The sequence below is a fragment of the Microchirus variegatus genome, assembly GCF_963457635.1.
Source record: "Microchirus variegatus genome assembly, chromosome: 23".
Classification (NCBI taxonomy): domain Eukaryota; kingdom Metazoa; phylum Chordata; class Actinopteri; order Pleuronectiformes; family Soleidae; genus Microchirus; species Microchirus variegatus.
The window spans coordinates 7,178,133-7,192,780 of NC_139824.1; positions in this window are offsets into that span (position 1 = coordinate 7,178,133).

Consider the following 14,648-nt stretch of genomic DNA (forward strand, 5'->3'; position numbering starts at 1 on the left):
ATGTTTTCCGTTTAATAATTTGATCTATCAATTTCTTTCATTCAACATATTTAATATTCAGTTTATTGCAAGTAATAGAACATACAGTTGAATTTGAATGTTTCATTAAGGGTGGGCAAATCCAAATTATTTTACATATTTGAACATTAAACAATGTTACTGTAATGTTCAGTTACTTTCCCTGGTAACTAGTTACTTTTACAACTAGGAAACTAGCTAGTTACTAATTACTTTTTTAAAGTTATGTGTTACTGATCACCACCTCATTGTGCTTTATTAAAGAACATCTAAAACTACAGACCATATAGTTCTTGGAAAAAATTAAGAAACTACAATAAATTTCTCCCGATTGCAATTTACAATTCCATTGTTCATCGATACAAAATGAAATGATCCAATTGTGGTGTGCATACTCTGCATGTCTGCTTGTCCCCTTGTTGTCCACCATGGGAATAGCACTCGACTCTTGTGATTTGGCCATATGCATGTGTTGCACTTATACACAAATGTATGGTATCTATCCTGTTGAGGTTCATATGCATATAAAAGCCTCATCACCCTGTCCATTAACATTTACTCTTGATCGGCAGACAGACCTACTTTAGCTTCACACTGTACACTCACACAGGTCAATGTAAAGTGTCTAATTTACCTAATCCCCACATTTCATGTTTTTGGACTGTGGGAGGAAGCCGGAGAACCCGGGGAAAACCCAACACGCACTCATGGAGAACATGCAAACTCCATGCAGAAAGGCCTTTATTAAGTATATAAATATATTTTTATATAACAATGAACCTAACAGCAGTGTCCGGTTGCTATCATGGAAGTTTGTAAGTATTACATCTGAATGAGCGTCATAACAGCTCCTTATACAGTTATTATTCTTTACAGAAGCCACAGACAAAATAATATTGATTTCTTTGTGGACAGATTAATGAAAGCAATGGCTACCTACATGTTTTAGTCAGGATTTGATCCAGCAGACTTTAGTGTTGTTAAGGGAGAAGTACAATGTGTTTAAAATGGACTTTTCACAGGAAATCCTTGTCTTCTCTCTGGAAATCAGTGCTGTGGCTGTAATCTCTTCTTGATTGCATCGATCGCAAATCACATCCCCAAATGACAGGCCAGGAAATGTCCACTTTAGATCCAGAAGTTCGGTTATTTATGTGGTGAAATCAGCCTTCAGTGATCAACAATGATAACTAACAGGTTTTTTTTTTTGTCTGAGTACTTTTAAGCAGTATTAGTTTGCTCAAAACAAACCCATTGAATTGTGTCAGTAGAATATTCCTCAGGGCAACAGGATGTTGTGATAATAAAAAAAGCTAAATGTGATAATCGCTGTATAACAGGGTTACGCCGTAAACAGAGTAACCTTACAGTACCGTAACTCTCATCTAAACTGCATATGCAACCCAATTACTTAAAAAGACTTGAATGGGTGTAATGGTGCACACGTCTGTGCAATCGGGTTGCATTCAGTTGCTCACATGAAAAGTGTCAGAAGTAATAGAGTGAAAGATGAAAACACAGAGCTCCACAGACGAATGCTTTGTCACCCCTACATCCCTGATCAGTCTTTGGGTGAAATGGGCGTGTGTCTTTGAACATTTGAAATGGCCCCAAACACTGTTCGACCAGTCAACAAAAACACCCTAGATTGAAATAAGTGTCAACCTTCATTCATTTCCAGGCACAAATGTGCCAGAGAGGTGTGGAACAGCAGTATCTCACACATTTGCATCAAGTGGGACGCAATTTGAGCATTGTAGGCCATTTATAACAATATTCTCTGAGCTCTTATGAATCAAAATTTGTCTTTCAAGCCTTGAAATGGAAATAATCGATCATTAAATATAATAAATAGTCGAACAAATCTGTATGTTTACAATCTTTTAACTGTTTGTGAAGTACTCTGGTGAAACTAGATTTTTGGAATTGTGCACCAATAATCATATGTAAGATTACTCCATATTTTATGTCTTTAATTCACTCTCCACCAGAACAGAACACTGTACTATGTACTGATGAATGTTGTATTGGCGTGAAGTCAACTCAGCCACGGAGAGGGAAGATGGAAAATAAGGAGCTGTGGGTCAATGAATTATTAATACATAGCTGTGCCCACTATATGGCCTATGTGTCATGTTGATGGCCTGCCTTAAGAATTACTATTGCTTGATCATGCCCTCAGAAACATATCAGTGCACCCATTGTTTCTCTCAAGAAAGAAAGAAAGAAAGAGGCACAACTTCTCTAACAAAACGTACCTATGGGTCTTATGCAGGAATTACGGCCCAGCACATTTTTAAAATAAGCGTCCCCACTGGTAGTATGAATAACAGCACTCTGGTACATTGTGTTTACTGTGATTGACATGGGTTTGACACCTACACTACCAGTCAAAAGTTTGGACAGAGTGAAGGCAAAAGGGCCAACAAGTGCTCAGAACTCCTTTCAAGACTGTTGGAAAACCTTTCAGGGGACTACAGTACCTCACGAAGCTCATCGAGAGAATGCCGAGCGTGCCAAGAGTGTGCAAAGCATTATTCAAGGAAAAGGGTGGCTACTTTGATGAGTTATTTCACACTTTTTTGTTGACTACATAATTCCTTACGTGTTCTTTCATAGTTTTGATGCCTTCAGTGAGAATGTAAATGTATTCTTGTGTGTCCAAACTTTTGACTTGTAGTGTATGTTAGACTTTTACACACAATATCAGACACATTTTCCTTTTACATCATTGTCTGTAAGGTACTGCCTAACTGTCCTTTTTTAGCCTTCATCTGAACCTCACTAACACTTGTGCCTAGTTGAGTGTGAAAAGAACATACCTATGGGTCGTATTCAAGGGTTGGCAAAAAAATAAATTTCAGTTGAAGGACAAGTTGTGCTCTCTCTCTCTCTTTCTTCCTATTCAACACCTGTGTTATACACAGTATAAGGTCACTGTAGTTTTTTTTCAAATATTGATGTCGTCTAAAATCTTTCCCAAAGCCACCAAGGCTCAGACACAATGACCTTTCTAGTTCTACGTGACTTTTTCGATTACATCTCCCAGTAAGTCAATCAGCACAAGACAGAGAAGTGACTGTTCTCATCCACAAGTTGCATGCCAACTGGAATTCACGCTCCTTTAGCTACAAATACAACCTTAAAAAAGAGAACTTATTACATCAAAGATACCTTCTATGATAAAGAGTCAGACAAACTGTCAGAGCAGTCTTACATGATCATTTTCTGAGAAACAAGACTTTTTGTTCTAGAGGTTCCATCCGTCCATTTCACTTATCCTCTGAAGGTCACAGTTGGAACTGGTAGAGCTGGGATGTATGACTCTTGAGGAGTCATTTCAAAGAGCCTTTCAAAAGACTGGCTCGTTCTTGGCGATGCAAGTTGTTTGTTGACCCAGACTTGAAGGACATGCTTTTTTGACACATGCATTTTGCAACTATGATGAATCTAGAGTCTTTAATTAACCTTACCCCAATCAGCTTCTCGATGGACTGGGAGGAGGCTGGAGAACTGGCTGAAGACTCTAGACATGTGGGCGAATGCATGCAAACTCTGGAATTACACTGCCAGCAAACATGATATGGTGTGGGTAATAACCCAGATAATACTCACCTATAGTCATGGCCAAAGCCTGTGATCTGTAAGCTTACAAATTGATGTAAATAGGAGTTTAGTGGTGTGTAATCAGAAGGTTAGTGAGAAAGGAGGATGAATAATGCAAACGGTCTCTCTCCCTTATGTTCTCATAACCCCGTCTTACAACCACATTTCTGTGCAATTTACACACTTGAACACACACACACATACACATACAGTATAGTTGTGCAAATACTGGAAATTCCTCACCCTAACACATCCTGACAAACTGTCATGCTTCAGGTCAGGTTGGGTACAGCTCTTTGGTCCTGTAGTGTTTGTGTGTCCATGTATATTATGTCTTGCTAGGGGGAAAAGAAAGAGGAAATAGCCTGCAGTGTGTGCATGTGTTGCATTATACAGTGAGCTAAGAGTAAGCAATGCAAAAAAACCCCAAAAAAACCAAAAACCTTAACGCTTGCATGTAAATATTCCTAGTTATTTAGGGAAGGCTTCTTAAATAACAGAACATCTGGCCAATATTTGAAGAAGGCAAAACTTCCAATTTTGATGTGACTAACAGGTGAGCCAGATGGTTTGTTGTTATGAGAATGTATTGTCACACAACCTGGTAGTTGACTGTAAACAATGTAGTTTAATTGTCACTCAAGATGTGACTTAAAAGACTCAAAAGTGAAAATAAAAGGTAATGAGCCACTACACAGTATGTATGACTGTATATATTGTATTTACAAAACAACTGAAAAATGGAACAGGAAGGTCAAACGGAAGGTCATTCCTTCACAATCGGGATGCCAGAGGAACAACACATGAGACTGAATGGAGAGATAACCAGGTAGGAAAGGCATCTGAAGACAGAATACAGAGCACCGTGAGGAGGTTTGGAAATGAGCCGTCGTAGGAGGAGAGTGACGAAGGACAATTACTGAAGGTTGAGTTGAGGCACAGCATTCTGGATGAGATGGTGTCAAAGGGAATCTTCTGGGACGGTGTCAAGGAGAGCGTTAAAGCAGCAGATAAAGGCAGAAGATGATGGAGCTAAATAACAAACAGAACAACGTGAGGGAGGGTCTGAAACTCTTTTTACACATAATTGGTGCATGTCCTATATAGACCCTCGCTTTGCAGCAAACTTTATCTTGGCGTTTTTGACATTCATTTCAATTGTAGCTACGTAACTGGCAACCCATGGCTGCTCACCAGCTGAGACTCTCCCGACTGCTATGATTGGTAGACGGCGGTAGATGGCGCCTCATGCCAACACATAATTTCAAAACATAAACAAACTTTGCGGTGCGAAAAATATGTTTTTTTTAATGCAAATATTTTTGTTGTACTATTTTTGTTAGTGAGTTCAGTTTGCTATATGAACATTATTCATGGTCCTCTGTGACATATTAGGAGGATTTTATGGCCACTTGCTTTAGATTTATTACATAATGCACCTTTAAGATTACCAAAGAAAAAGTGAAAAAATGCAAGAAAGATAAGTATAGCTTTATTTTACTTAGTTTTAACTGTGAAGCAATTTATAACTATGGTAATAAAAGTGCTATACAAATTATTATTGTTGATATATTATCGCTGTTGTCGTTTAAAATGTTCATATGATTTTCCAATCTGCTGTGGAATAGATTGTTTAAAATGAGTGAGATTGTGTTTATTTGGGTTTCATGTGGAACTTAATTAAGTTGTTGCCAAAGGTCAGCGCTTGAGTTTCTCCTGTGTATAAATGTTACCAACACAATCAGTCCAGTCTTCTCCGATTTAAATTGAGTGTTTCACCAAAGGCAGCGGTAGTTGACAAAAAGTCGATTATGTAATTAACAAAAGCAGGTTCATATGCATCTTGATTAATGACTTGTCAGGTGCAGTTTTTTTTTTATGTTGGCGTCGTCTCCCACTTTTCATGAAGTTTGCTCACTGATTTTTCCACATCCGAATACCTAAAATCCCCTTAATCCTGACAATGAAACAAAGCAGCATTTCACAGACATGTGAAGTCATCGTCCCAATGCAGATATTATGTGGTGGATTTTAAAATGACAAAGCACAGTTTTATATTTTTACCTGTCTTGTTTTTTTTTTTTTTGATGAGAGAGAGATGATGATGATGATGGTGATTATTATGGCAAAGAACAAGAACATTAGTGAGAGTGGGTGTGCTGCAAAAAAAGAAACAATCTTGATTAAAAACAGCGTTTATATTAAACGACAAAGGAAGACATGTATGTTACATCAGTCGAGATGTAGATACGAGACAAGATGTGAAGATGCGGTGATAATGAACACAATTTCCTGCTTGTACACTGATCTAAGTGCTTTAAAGGACCCGGTGGAATCTCACGCCACTAATCAGCATGTCATTGATCATAATTCAGAAGGTACTCATTATTTCTCCCTCCATTTTAATGAATGAATCAGTGCTGTCAGACAAGACTATCATAGCTTTTTTTTATAGATAAGGTTGGACTGCATCATTAAATCATATTCAAACTTGAATGAGCTCATTTGTTCTCCACATTCCTATTTACCTGTATCTTCATCATGGAACATGTAAAACTGCTAAAGTGATTTTTCATTCATGTGTGATCGTCATTCCTCAACTATTCAGTTTTGAAATTACACCTTATAATGATATGTTTCCCACTCTACTATAATCCTCTTTAGTATTGAGTTTAATTTGATTGTTAATGGATTCTTTTCTATCAGATATTGGCCTAAATGGTTGCTATAACCAAATTATTTTCACCCAAAGTCAATTTAAATTTGTCAATTTTTGAGCAACACCCTGCAATTCAAAAGATGACTGTTCAATGTGAGCCATCTTTGTTATGTGCATGGTAAAAAAAATATAATTTTCTAGTTTTGATGACCACTCCAAGAGCATTAACCCATTGACACCCATTCACTCACACATTCATACTGAGCGTCTATGCAGTGCTTTTTCTATCACATCTGTCAAACCCACACACACGACCGGCACAGAAATCAGGAGCAACTATGGGTTTTAGTACCTTGCTCAGGGGACACATCAGCATGTCAACAAGCAGAGCTGGGGATGAAACAATTCTGTTTCGGAAGATGAACCACTCTACCACTATGGCATGGCTACTCCCATGAGAAGCTGATATAAAGTGCTTTAAAACACACAGACAACAAAGAACCGATCAAGATTAGGAACAAACTAAAGCTGGAGACACACCCACAACATGTTTTGCCCCATTTTTGCCAGATTCACAGTTGGGCAGAGTTTGGGGACAGTCGGCATGGCTTGTTGGCACATAAATCTGTTACTGTGTGATGGCCCTAACAGTTCATTGCAGCTCATTTCTCCATATGCATACTTTTCTGTACTTAATTCTCTAGCCTTAGTCCAAGTACTGTTCCAATTCACATATAGGCGAGCAAGGTTCTCATACCTGGAAATGTTATCGCTCCTCCTGTTTTACCAAGTATGCATAATATATCACATATCGTCAGAGAAAACACATAATAACCTGATATAAATATTTTTGTGTGTCCTGGAATACAGTTTTAAGATCATTTGAGGTGGTAATGAGGCTAAAAGTGCTTGGCGCCACCTCCCATTCAAACAGTAGAACAAGGAAGGACGCTACTGTTCCAATTGCAAAGATCGTACTTGGCGAGTATGTACTCCAGTCGTACTTCCCAACTATGCAAGCACATCCTTGCATAAAAAAACGTCCCAAGTCACAGCTCATTGAGATGAGGTAAAAGAGTGTGTTGCTAAATCTTGAGAGAGGGACACAGCAGGCTGGGACACAGGCAGTTACTCAAGGCAGGTAATGGTGTGTGAATGGCTGCAGGTTTGGCTCTTCAGGCACAGGGGACAAACAAGTGGCTACAGTGTGACATGCAAACCAGGTACGGTGGTCTGAGGACATCTACTTTGTGTAATGGTTGGATCAGTGGAGAGAAGAACCAGGCTTGATGAGTCCCAGGTGTGCAGATCAGTATGCAGGCATGAACAGCAAGAAACCATCTTCTTGTATTCACAGAGCAGTAACACACTGACATTTTTTCTTTTGCTGATTCCAAAATTGTCCGATACATAATATGTTACTACTAACTTAAAGGGGAAATAAGTAGTTTATAGTGCCATCTAGAGGAGAGGCTAAAATTTACAACAAAGACCTGCTGCTCTGCTCACCCCCTCCCTTCCCTGAGCGCTACGGTATCCTCAGCTGGTCAAATGTCGTCCTCGTCGTCTTTCTCCGTGTCAGCAGATGAGGTTCGTGAGGCGAGGGAGAGGGCGAGCTACCGCGGCCGTAGCAGACGAAGCGGAGAGAGAGGAGCTGGGACTTCCGCTACAAGTAAAGAGACGCTTGATTTGTTCTCTCGCGTTTGTCCTTACAGGCTCCGGTAGAAACATGGCGTCTCGCTGCTACCAGTGGCTATGCAACCGCGGTCATGTTATTTTGCATGACTTTTGGAAACACTACGAAAATGAAACAAAAACTATTATACAGCGACTAGACAATGCAGGAGCATATATGTATAAAAAAGTGGATTTTGGGTTATATAAACCCATAAATACTACATATTGTACCTTTAACCGACAAAACTATTAAATAAATGTGACTTTGTCTAAAACCTTTTCGCGTTCTGGAATACATTACAATTTTTTTTAAATAAAAACAATTTTTGTTTTATCACCAAAAAGTATCCTCTGTCATCTCCTCTAATGACATAGGACTAATAGAATACAGGCAATAGAGACCCACTTCCTTAATACTTTTGATAATTGTGTTCTTGTTGTCACGCACACAGCAGTAATGTGAATATTAATGTGTATTAATGTTTGGTAATGACTTTCCACAAGATTATTTCACCCGAAGTCAGCAGCAGAGGTTAAGAAGCCTGGATAATAATTCCTTGCATCTGAAGAATTGCCTGTTTGGTTGATATTCAAAGGATTCCAATGTCACTGAAACACAGCGTGTTCAGTTGTTTTCGTTTCTGGTTTTACTGGTGAGGATAAATCCTCTACTGTAGCTATTCTGGAGAAAATCCCATGTGGATATTTATATGGTTTTATGTAACCAAAATAAACCTGCAGTGGCAGAGCAAAGCCTCCTTAAATGATCCCTGTGAGGATTATATTGATGTTTCCTTCCAGGAGAACGTGGGGACCTTTTCTGTGTGCTGTCTGCTGATTTTACAAGTTCCCCGAGCAAATTCACCATTAATACAGAAGCATTTCAGTAACACAATACAAACATAAATTCTCCAAAGCTCATTTCTTTGTTTTAGCAGAGGGTGGGAGGCCTCCGCAAGTCACAAAAAGGTTATTCAGTGCCTTTTCATCAACAACAAATGTCATTGTATTGATCGTTTACTTGCACTGATTAACAACCACAAAGTGTCATGCTAATTTTCTGCTGTTGAAAAGTGAATGCATGCAGTGAAGGAATGGTACAGTTACACAGTCTCAGGAACAAAGGCATCAAGTCAAAGTCCAGGAACAGCGTCAATATTGTGTACTAGTTGTACAAGAGCACAACAAATGAAGCTAATAGGTAGGATCTTTTAGAAAAATATAAATGTTGACTAATGTCATTACTGCATATCATTATAACCATGCATGCATTATGAGAAGCACATGCTGCTCCACCTAATTTTAGTATTATAAACCCTGTATAAAATTTCCCTGGTTGCAAAAAGATGTCTAAGTGAAAAATAAGCCTTTTTCACACTTGATTTACAACATTAAACACTATCCTGATCAGTTAATGGTCCCAATCATTACTTTCAGGTCTTTTACATCAGATGAATATAATATAATATATGTCAATATGTCAATTATGTAAATGTGTCCCCGTTTGGAAGAAAATAGACAATAAAACACAGTACATATGAGTGGACAACACTGTGACTGACAGCTGGTCAGTGACTACTGTGCCATCGGCTACTTATTTAAACACTAAACTAAAATAAATTCACAGTTGAGCTCAGGCTGGTACAGTAATGAGGAAAAAAAAAAAAAAAACTACCTGCATCCATCATGGTGTCCCAAATGCATAAGGTGGTGGTGGCAATTTGACATATTTTATACATCGTATACACGTAATGTTATTTCTATGACCTCTAAACACTGCCCATATTGATATCTAACACAAGCCATCCCCATCGTTAATCATTATCAATAATAAAATAAAATAAAAAAATAACTGTATTGATCAAACAGCATTTAGAAGTATGCTGGGTGTTAAACATTGGTCCAGATTTTGACAGCGGCAGCTCATGGTGATGACAAATCCTCAGAGAAAACATTGAGACATTACGCTTTGACATTCATTAGTGTTGGCAGGTTGGGTGGCTATTTTCTAGTAGCTTCAAAATTTAATAAATGCTGCAATCTGTTCTATGTATTGCAAGTCCAAGTCAGTATTTCACCCAATTTTGTCCTAATAAAACAGGAAAACTCTCTCTCTCTCTCTCTCTTGCTATATGTGTGAGTGTGAATGTTTGGGTTCAGTTCATATTCAAATCATTTGAAGGATGCTCTGCCTTTTTTGTTAAGTGACCCAAAATTAGAAGACCTCCACGAACTGTTTGACCGTGAAGCACCATTATTACAACCCTGTCAATCCCTTAACATGAATGTTCTATTCCCTCTAACCTTTGGGGGTTAAGGTTAAAAGAGAAAGTGGATGTTTGGTTTGATTTGGATGATGAACAGAAGGTACAAAACATTTTACAGCAGCATTTCCTGCAATCATTACTTTGAACTGCTGGTAAATTACCTGTGGAACCTATTCAACACAAAAAAAAAAAACACAAGATGTTTCTGATAATTGCTGTTTGTGTTCTTTCAAATTTACAACAGAATCATTTGCGAATCACAGAGGTATATTACACAACAGGTATGGAAGCTGAATGTGTAATAAGCACACAATATCCCCTCATTAAAGCTGACTTCATTAATCACTTGTTCATATCCAGCAGATAAACACTAATGTCCGGTTGCACTGTATCATTTTGTGTCATTTTGATTTATAATTCCTGTGGAAGCTTTCTGTGATTAATGTAAGTAAATTGTAAAGCAACATTAATTCATCTGCTTCCTGTGCAGTAACCCTGTTTAACCCTTTAACGCCGAGTGTAACGCGGACAACACATTTGCTCATTACAGTAATTACGAGCTATCAGTTTGTGAAAGCTGAGCGTTACCCGTCAAAGAAAACGTATGGTTATTACGGTAATTATTACGTAAATCGGTTACACAAAGCTGTTTAAATCAGCTCTACACAACTCCCTCTGTGTTTCCAAGTATAGATGCGATCAGTGTTTAGATCTTGCATCGTCATTACTGTGTTGCACACAGGAAGTGATATGTTTATGTCAGGACAGATGGAGCCAACATCAACATTAAAGCAATATTATAACTGAAAACACAAAGTGTCTAAGTTTCAGAAGTGAATTCTACGGCTCAAAAAAACAGCCAAAGATGATGATGATGACGGGAGAACAACGGGAAAACATTAGCCAAGAATTGTGACTAATCATGGAAATGGTCGCGTTACGTTCTCTTCGTTGAACTTGTCTGGGTATTTATTGTTGAATATTTATTTTCCAGTTAAGGGTCAGGATAAGAGAGATTGAAAATGGTTGGACAGAATGGAGTGCCGACATCACACCATGTGCTCACATCACATGCCAATAGAAGAAAGGCATGAACAGTTGGTGCAAAAAAAAATCATAACACCAGTGCCATCGTGTTTGGCCTTGGTACTGAGAGACTCCAGCAGGTTTGGGATCAACCATCATGCTACTACTGGCCAACTCTCTTTCATTACTAACCATAATGATAGTGGTTGCTGACAGCAGCTGTGAGAAATGATACCAAAAGCCACTTGTATCTCCTGAAGTAGCCTTAATTAAATATATATAATCAAGTACTGTTCAAAAGTAATTTCATATTAAAGCTATTCTGGTTTTAAAACTAGGACATCATACTATGAGTGTCTATTGTTATTTCATTGGTGTTAATTGTCATCTCCTTGGTCTATAACGTCGACGGGAAACCTTTGGAAATATAAGCTGTTAACGTATTGACGTATTGTTAAATAGAGCCAAAATCACTACTATTCCACTTCTCTTTCCTGCTCTCTGACAGCCATCATACGATACGCTGACACCGTTGTACTTGGCAGATACTGTCAAGTGAATCTCTCCGCCGAAAAAAACCAATCATACAACATTTGACAGTGCACCAAGTTGCATGTGAGCTCTCTGTCCCTCTCCCTGACTCCCTTTGGTTTCTTCTGACAACCAATATGTGACAGCTTGACAACTTCTGCAATTTTTGTTGCACTCAAATTACCTGAGGACATGCATGTAGGAATGCTCAAATCACAGGAATGCAAGGGATAACGTCACTGTCCAGACTCTCAAATTTACCTGTCACTTTTTTTTACCTGTCCTCATTCTTCCTGTCCCCATTTTCCTTCCCTCACCACAGTGATGTATGTTACCTTTTCATATGGCTTTGAAAAAGTTAAAGTTAAAAACTCTTTCATTACATTTCTGTCGCTTGTCAGTGTTTATTGTGGGGGTGATGGGTTTGTTTTTGCCCCCCCCGAGGTTTAAGAGAAAATCCCCCTATGTATGGAGCTGCCACTCATAGTGGGTGTTTTTCATGCTTGTGGCTACAATGGACAACAAAGTACGTGCAGAGCTCGCCTCAGATCGAATGGAGAAAATGGAGCCTTGTGTAAATCTTTACTCTTAGATTATACATCTGGGTACAAGTTAAAAATATGTGGAACGGTTGCGTTGTCATTTAGGATTTCATGAGCTCTGTTAAAAATTCAAAAGAATGAAAACAAAATGTGACAAAAATGGTAAAGACACGTGTACAATGACGCTGTTAGATACTATATTTCAAGTGCAGTCAAACAACTGCAATCAGAAAGTCTCTGTTCATGACATTTACAGTACATTTGTACGCAACTCTCTGTGGACACAGAATGCGTGGAGACGTGAAGAGCTCACAGAGACAAGGGAATAAGTATCTCCAGCGCACAAGAAGGTGCACACATACACATACGCCTGCCTGTTCTCATGAAAGATTCATACTGAAAGCTACAAAAAGTAATGCATGGTGTTTTCGTATGCTTTCTCATGTAATTTTCCGTGGTCAAGTGACGTTGTGCTATATGTGCTAACCCCTGTCCCTTTCCCTTACCCTAACCCTACCCATCACTATAACCAGTGTGCGAAATACCCTTTAATAATCGGGGGGGCCCCATCTCCCATTATATTGTTTCACCACCCCAGGTGCCACCCTGCAGTATTGGCTATTTTCCCTGTCAGATGTGGGCTTGTGTGGGCCTTTTCCACAGTGCCATTTGGAAAGCAATTCATTAAAACATTAAAAATACAAAATAACAAATAAAACAATTGACATTGTGTCTGGTTATAAAGGATAAGAAAGCATGCAAAATGTATGTCGATCATATATGTAAAACTGAAATGACAAAGATCTTTAGGGAAAAAAACATGTTTTTCAATGACACTGTAACATGTTTAAACTAGGGCTGGACCATTACGGCAAAAAATATTAGTCACAATTATTTTTGACTGATTTTGAAATCATGATTAATAGACACAATATTCAGAGTATTTATTGAACCACCAAAACTCAACTTTAAATATCATTTGAAAGAACAGCCAGAAACACATTAGTAACAAGCATTCAAGGTGTTTTTGTAGCATAGTAATTACATACACCTCATCAACATTTGAGGCTTTCAGGGGGTCTCGAATGTTAATCAGGGGGGTCTAACCCCCCCAAACACCCCTGTATTTCGTGACTATAACCATAACAGTGACTGGGTAACGTCATTGGATTATAGGATAATGCACAAAAAACAGGGTACATACTTTTTCATACGAACCTTTCATGAGAATGCGTTGCATGCACACACAGATATAATGTTTTTGGACTGTTGTAGGAAACGAGAACCCAGATGTAACCTCCACACGTCGGTTGGATCGGGTTCGTGCTTTATCCTCCACAGGGAGGTCGCTGGGGGCTGACATAATCTCGGCTGACATAGGGCAATATGTGGAGTACACCCTGGACATTTCGCCAGTCTATCACAGGCCCACATATAGAGACAACCATTCAACTCTCACACTTCAATCTCACACACAGTCAATTTTAGAGTGTCCAATTTTGCTAATTCCCAAATCTGCATGTTTTTGGACTGTGGGAGGAATCCGGAGAGCCCGGAGAAAACCCACGCACACAGGGAGAGAACATGCAAAGTCCATGATGGCGACACGGATTCCCAATAATGCGAGAATCAATTGTGAGCGTTCGTGTGTGTGTGTGGTTTGGGTGATTTGATTCATTTCATCAGAGATTTTAAAGCAGCAGAGCTGTGGGACTCTCTGATATCAATTTCAACACACAGATTCCACTGATGTTTAGAGTGCTGCATTTCATTTGTTTGCTGTTTGGCTTTTGTTTTTGTTGTGCACCTGCTTTGAAATGTTTGCTCTTGTGACTTAATAAAAATAAAAATATACTATGAAGTGAAACATTTTATCCCAAAGGCTCTTTTTAGCTACATTCTTTATTAAAAAATATGTTGTTTTGATGTGCATAGGTTCACCCTTTAATGATAAAAGTTCATGTGAACACCAATTATTATACTGTTTTAAGTTGAAACTGCCACAGAAGGATTTAAAGTGATGCTGCTGAGAGTATGCAATACCATGATTAAGCTTCACAGGGGGTTTATTCTCAACCTAGGGATTACACTGTGTGTGTGTGGAGTTGCAGTGTTTTATTATCCATGCCGTCCACACCTCTTTACACACAGCTTCTATTTGATCGTTGTCCTATTAACAGGAACGTGTCTGCAAATTTGTGCCACGCAATTTATGTTAGGCACTTTAAATATGGGCCTTGTACTGCGGCATAATATATGTCATCACTTTTAGGGTTCACAGGTGAGGGGGGAAGACAAAGTTCTTTCAGCAGATTACACCTC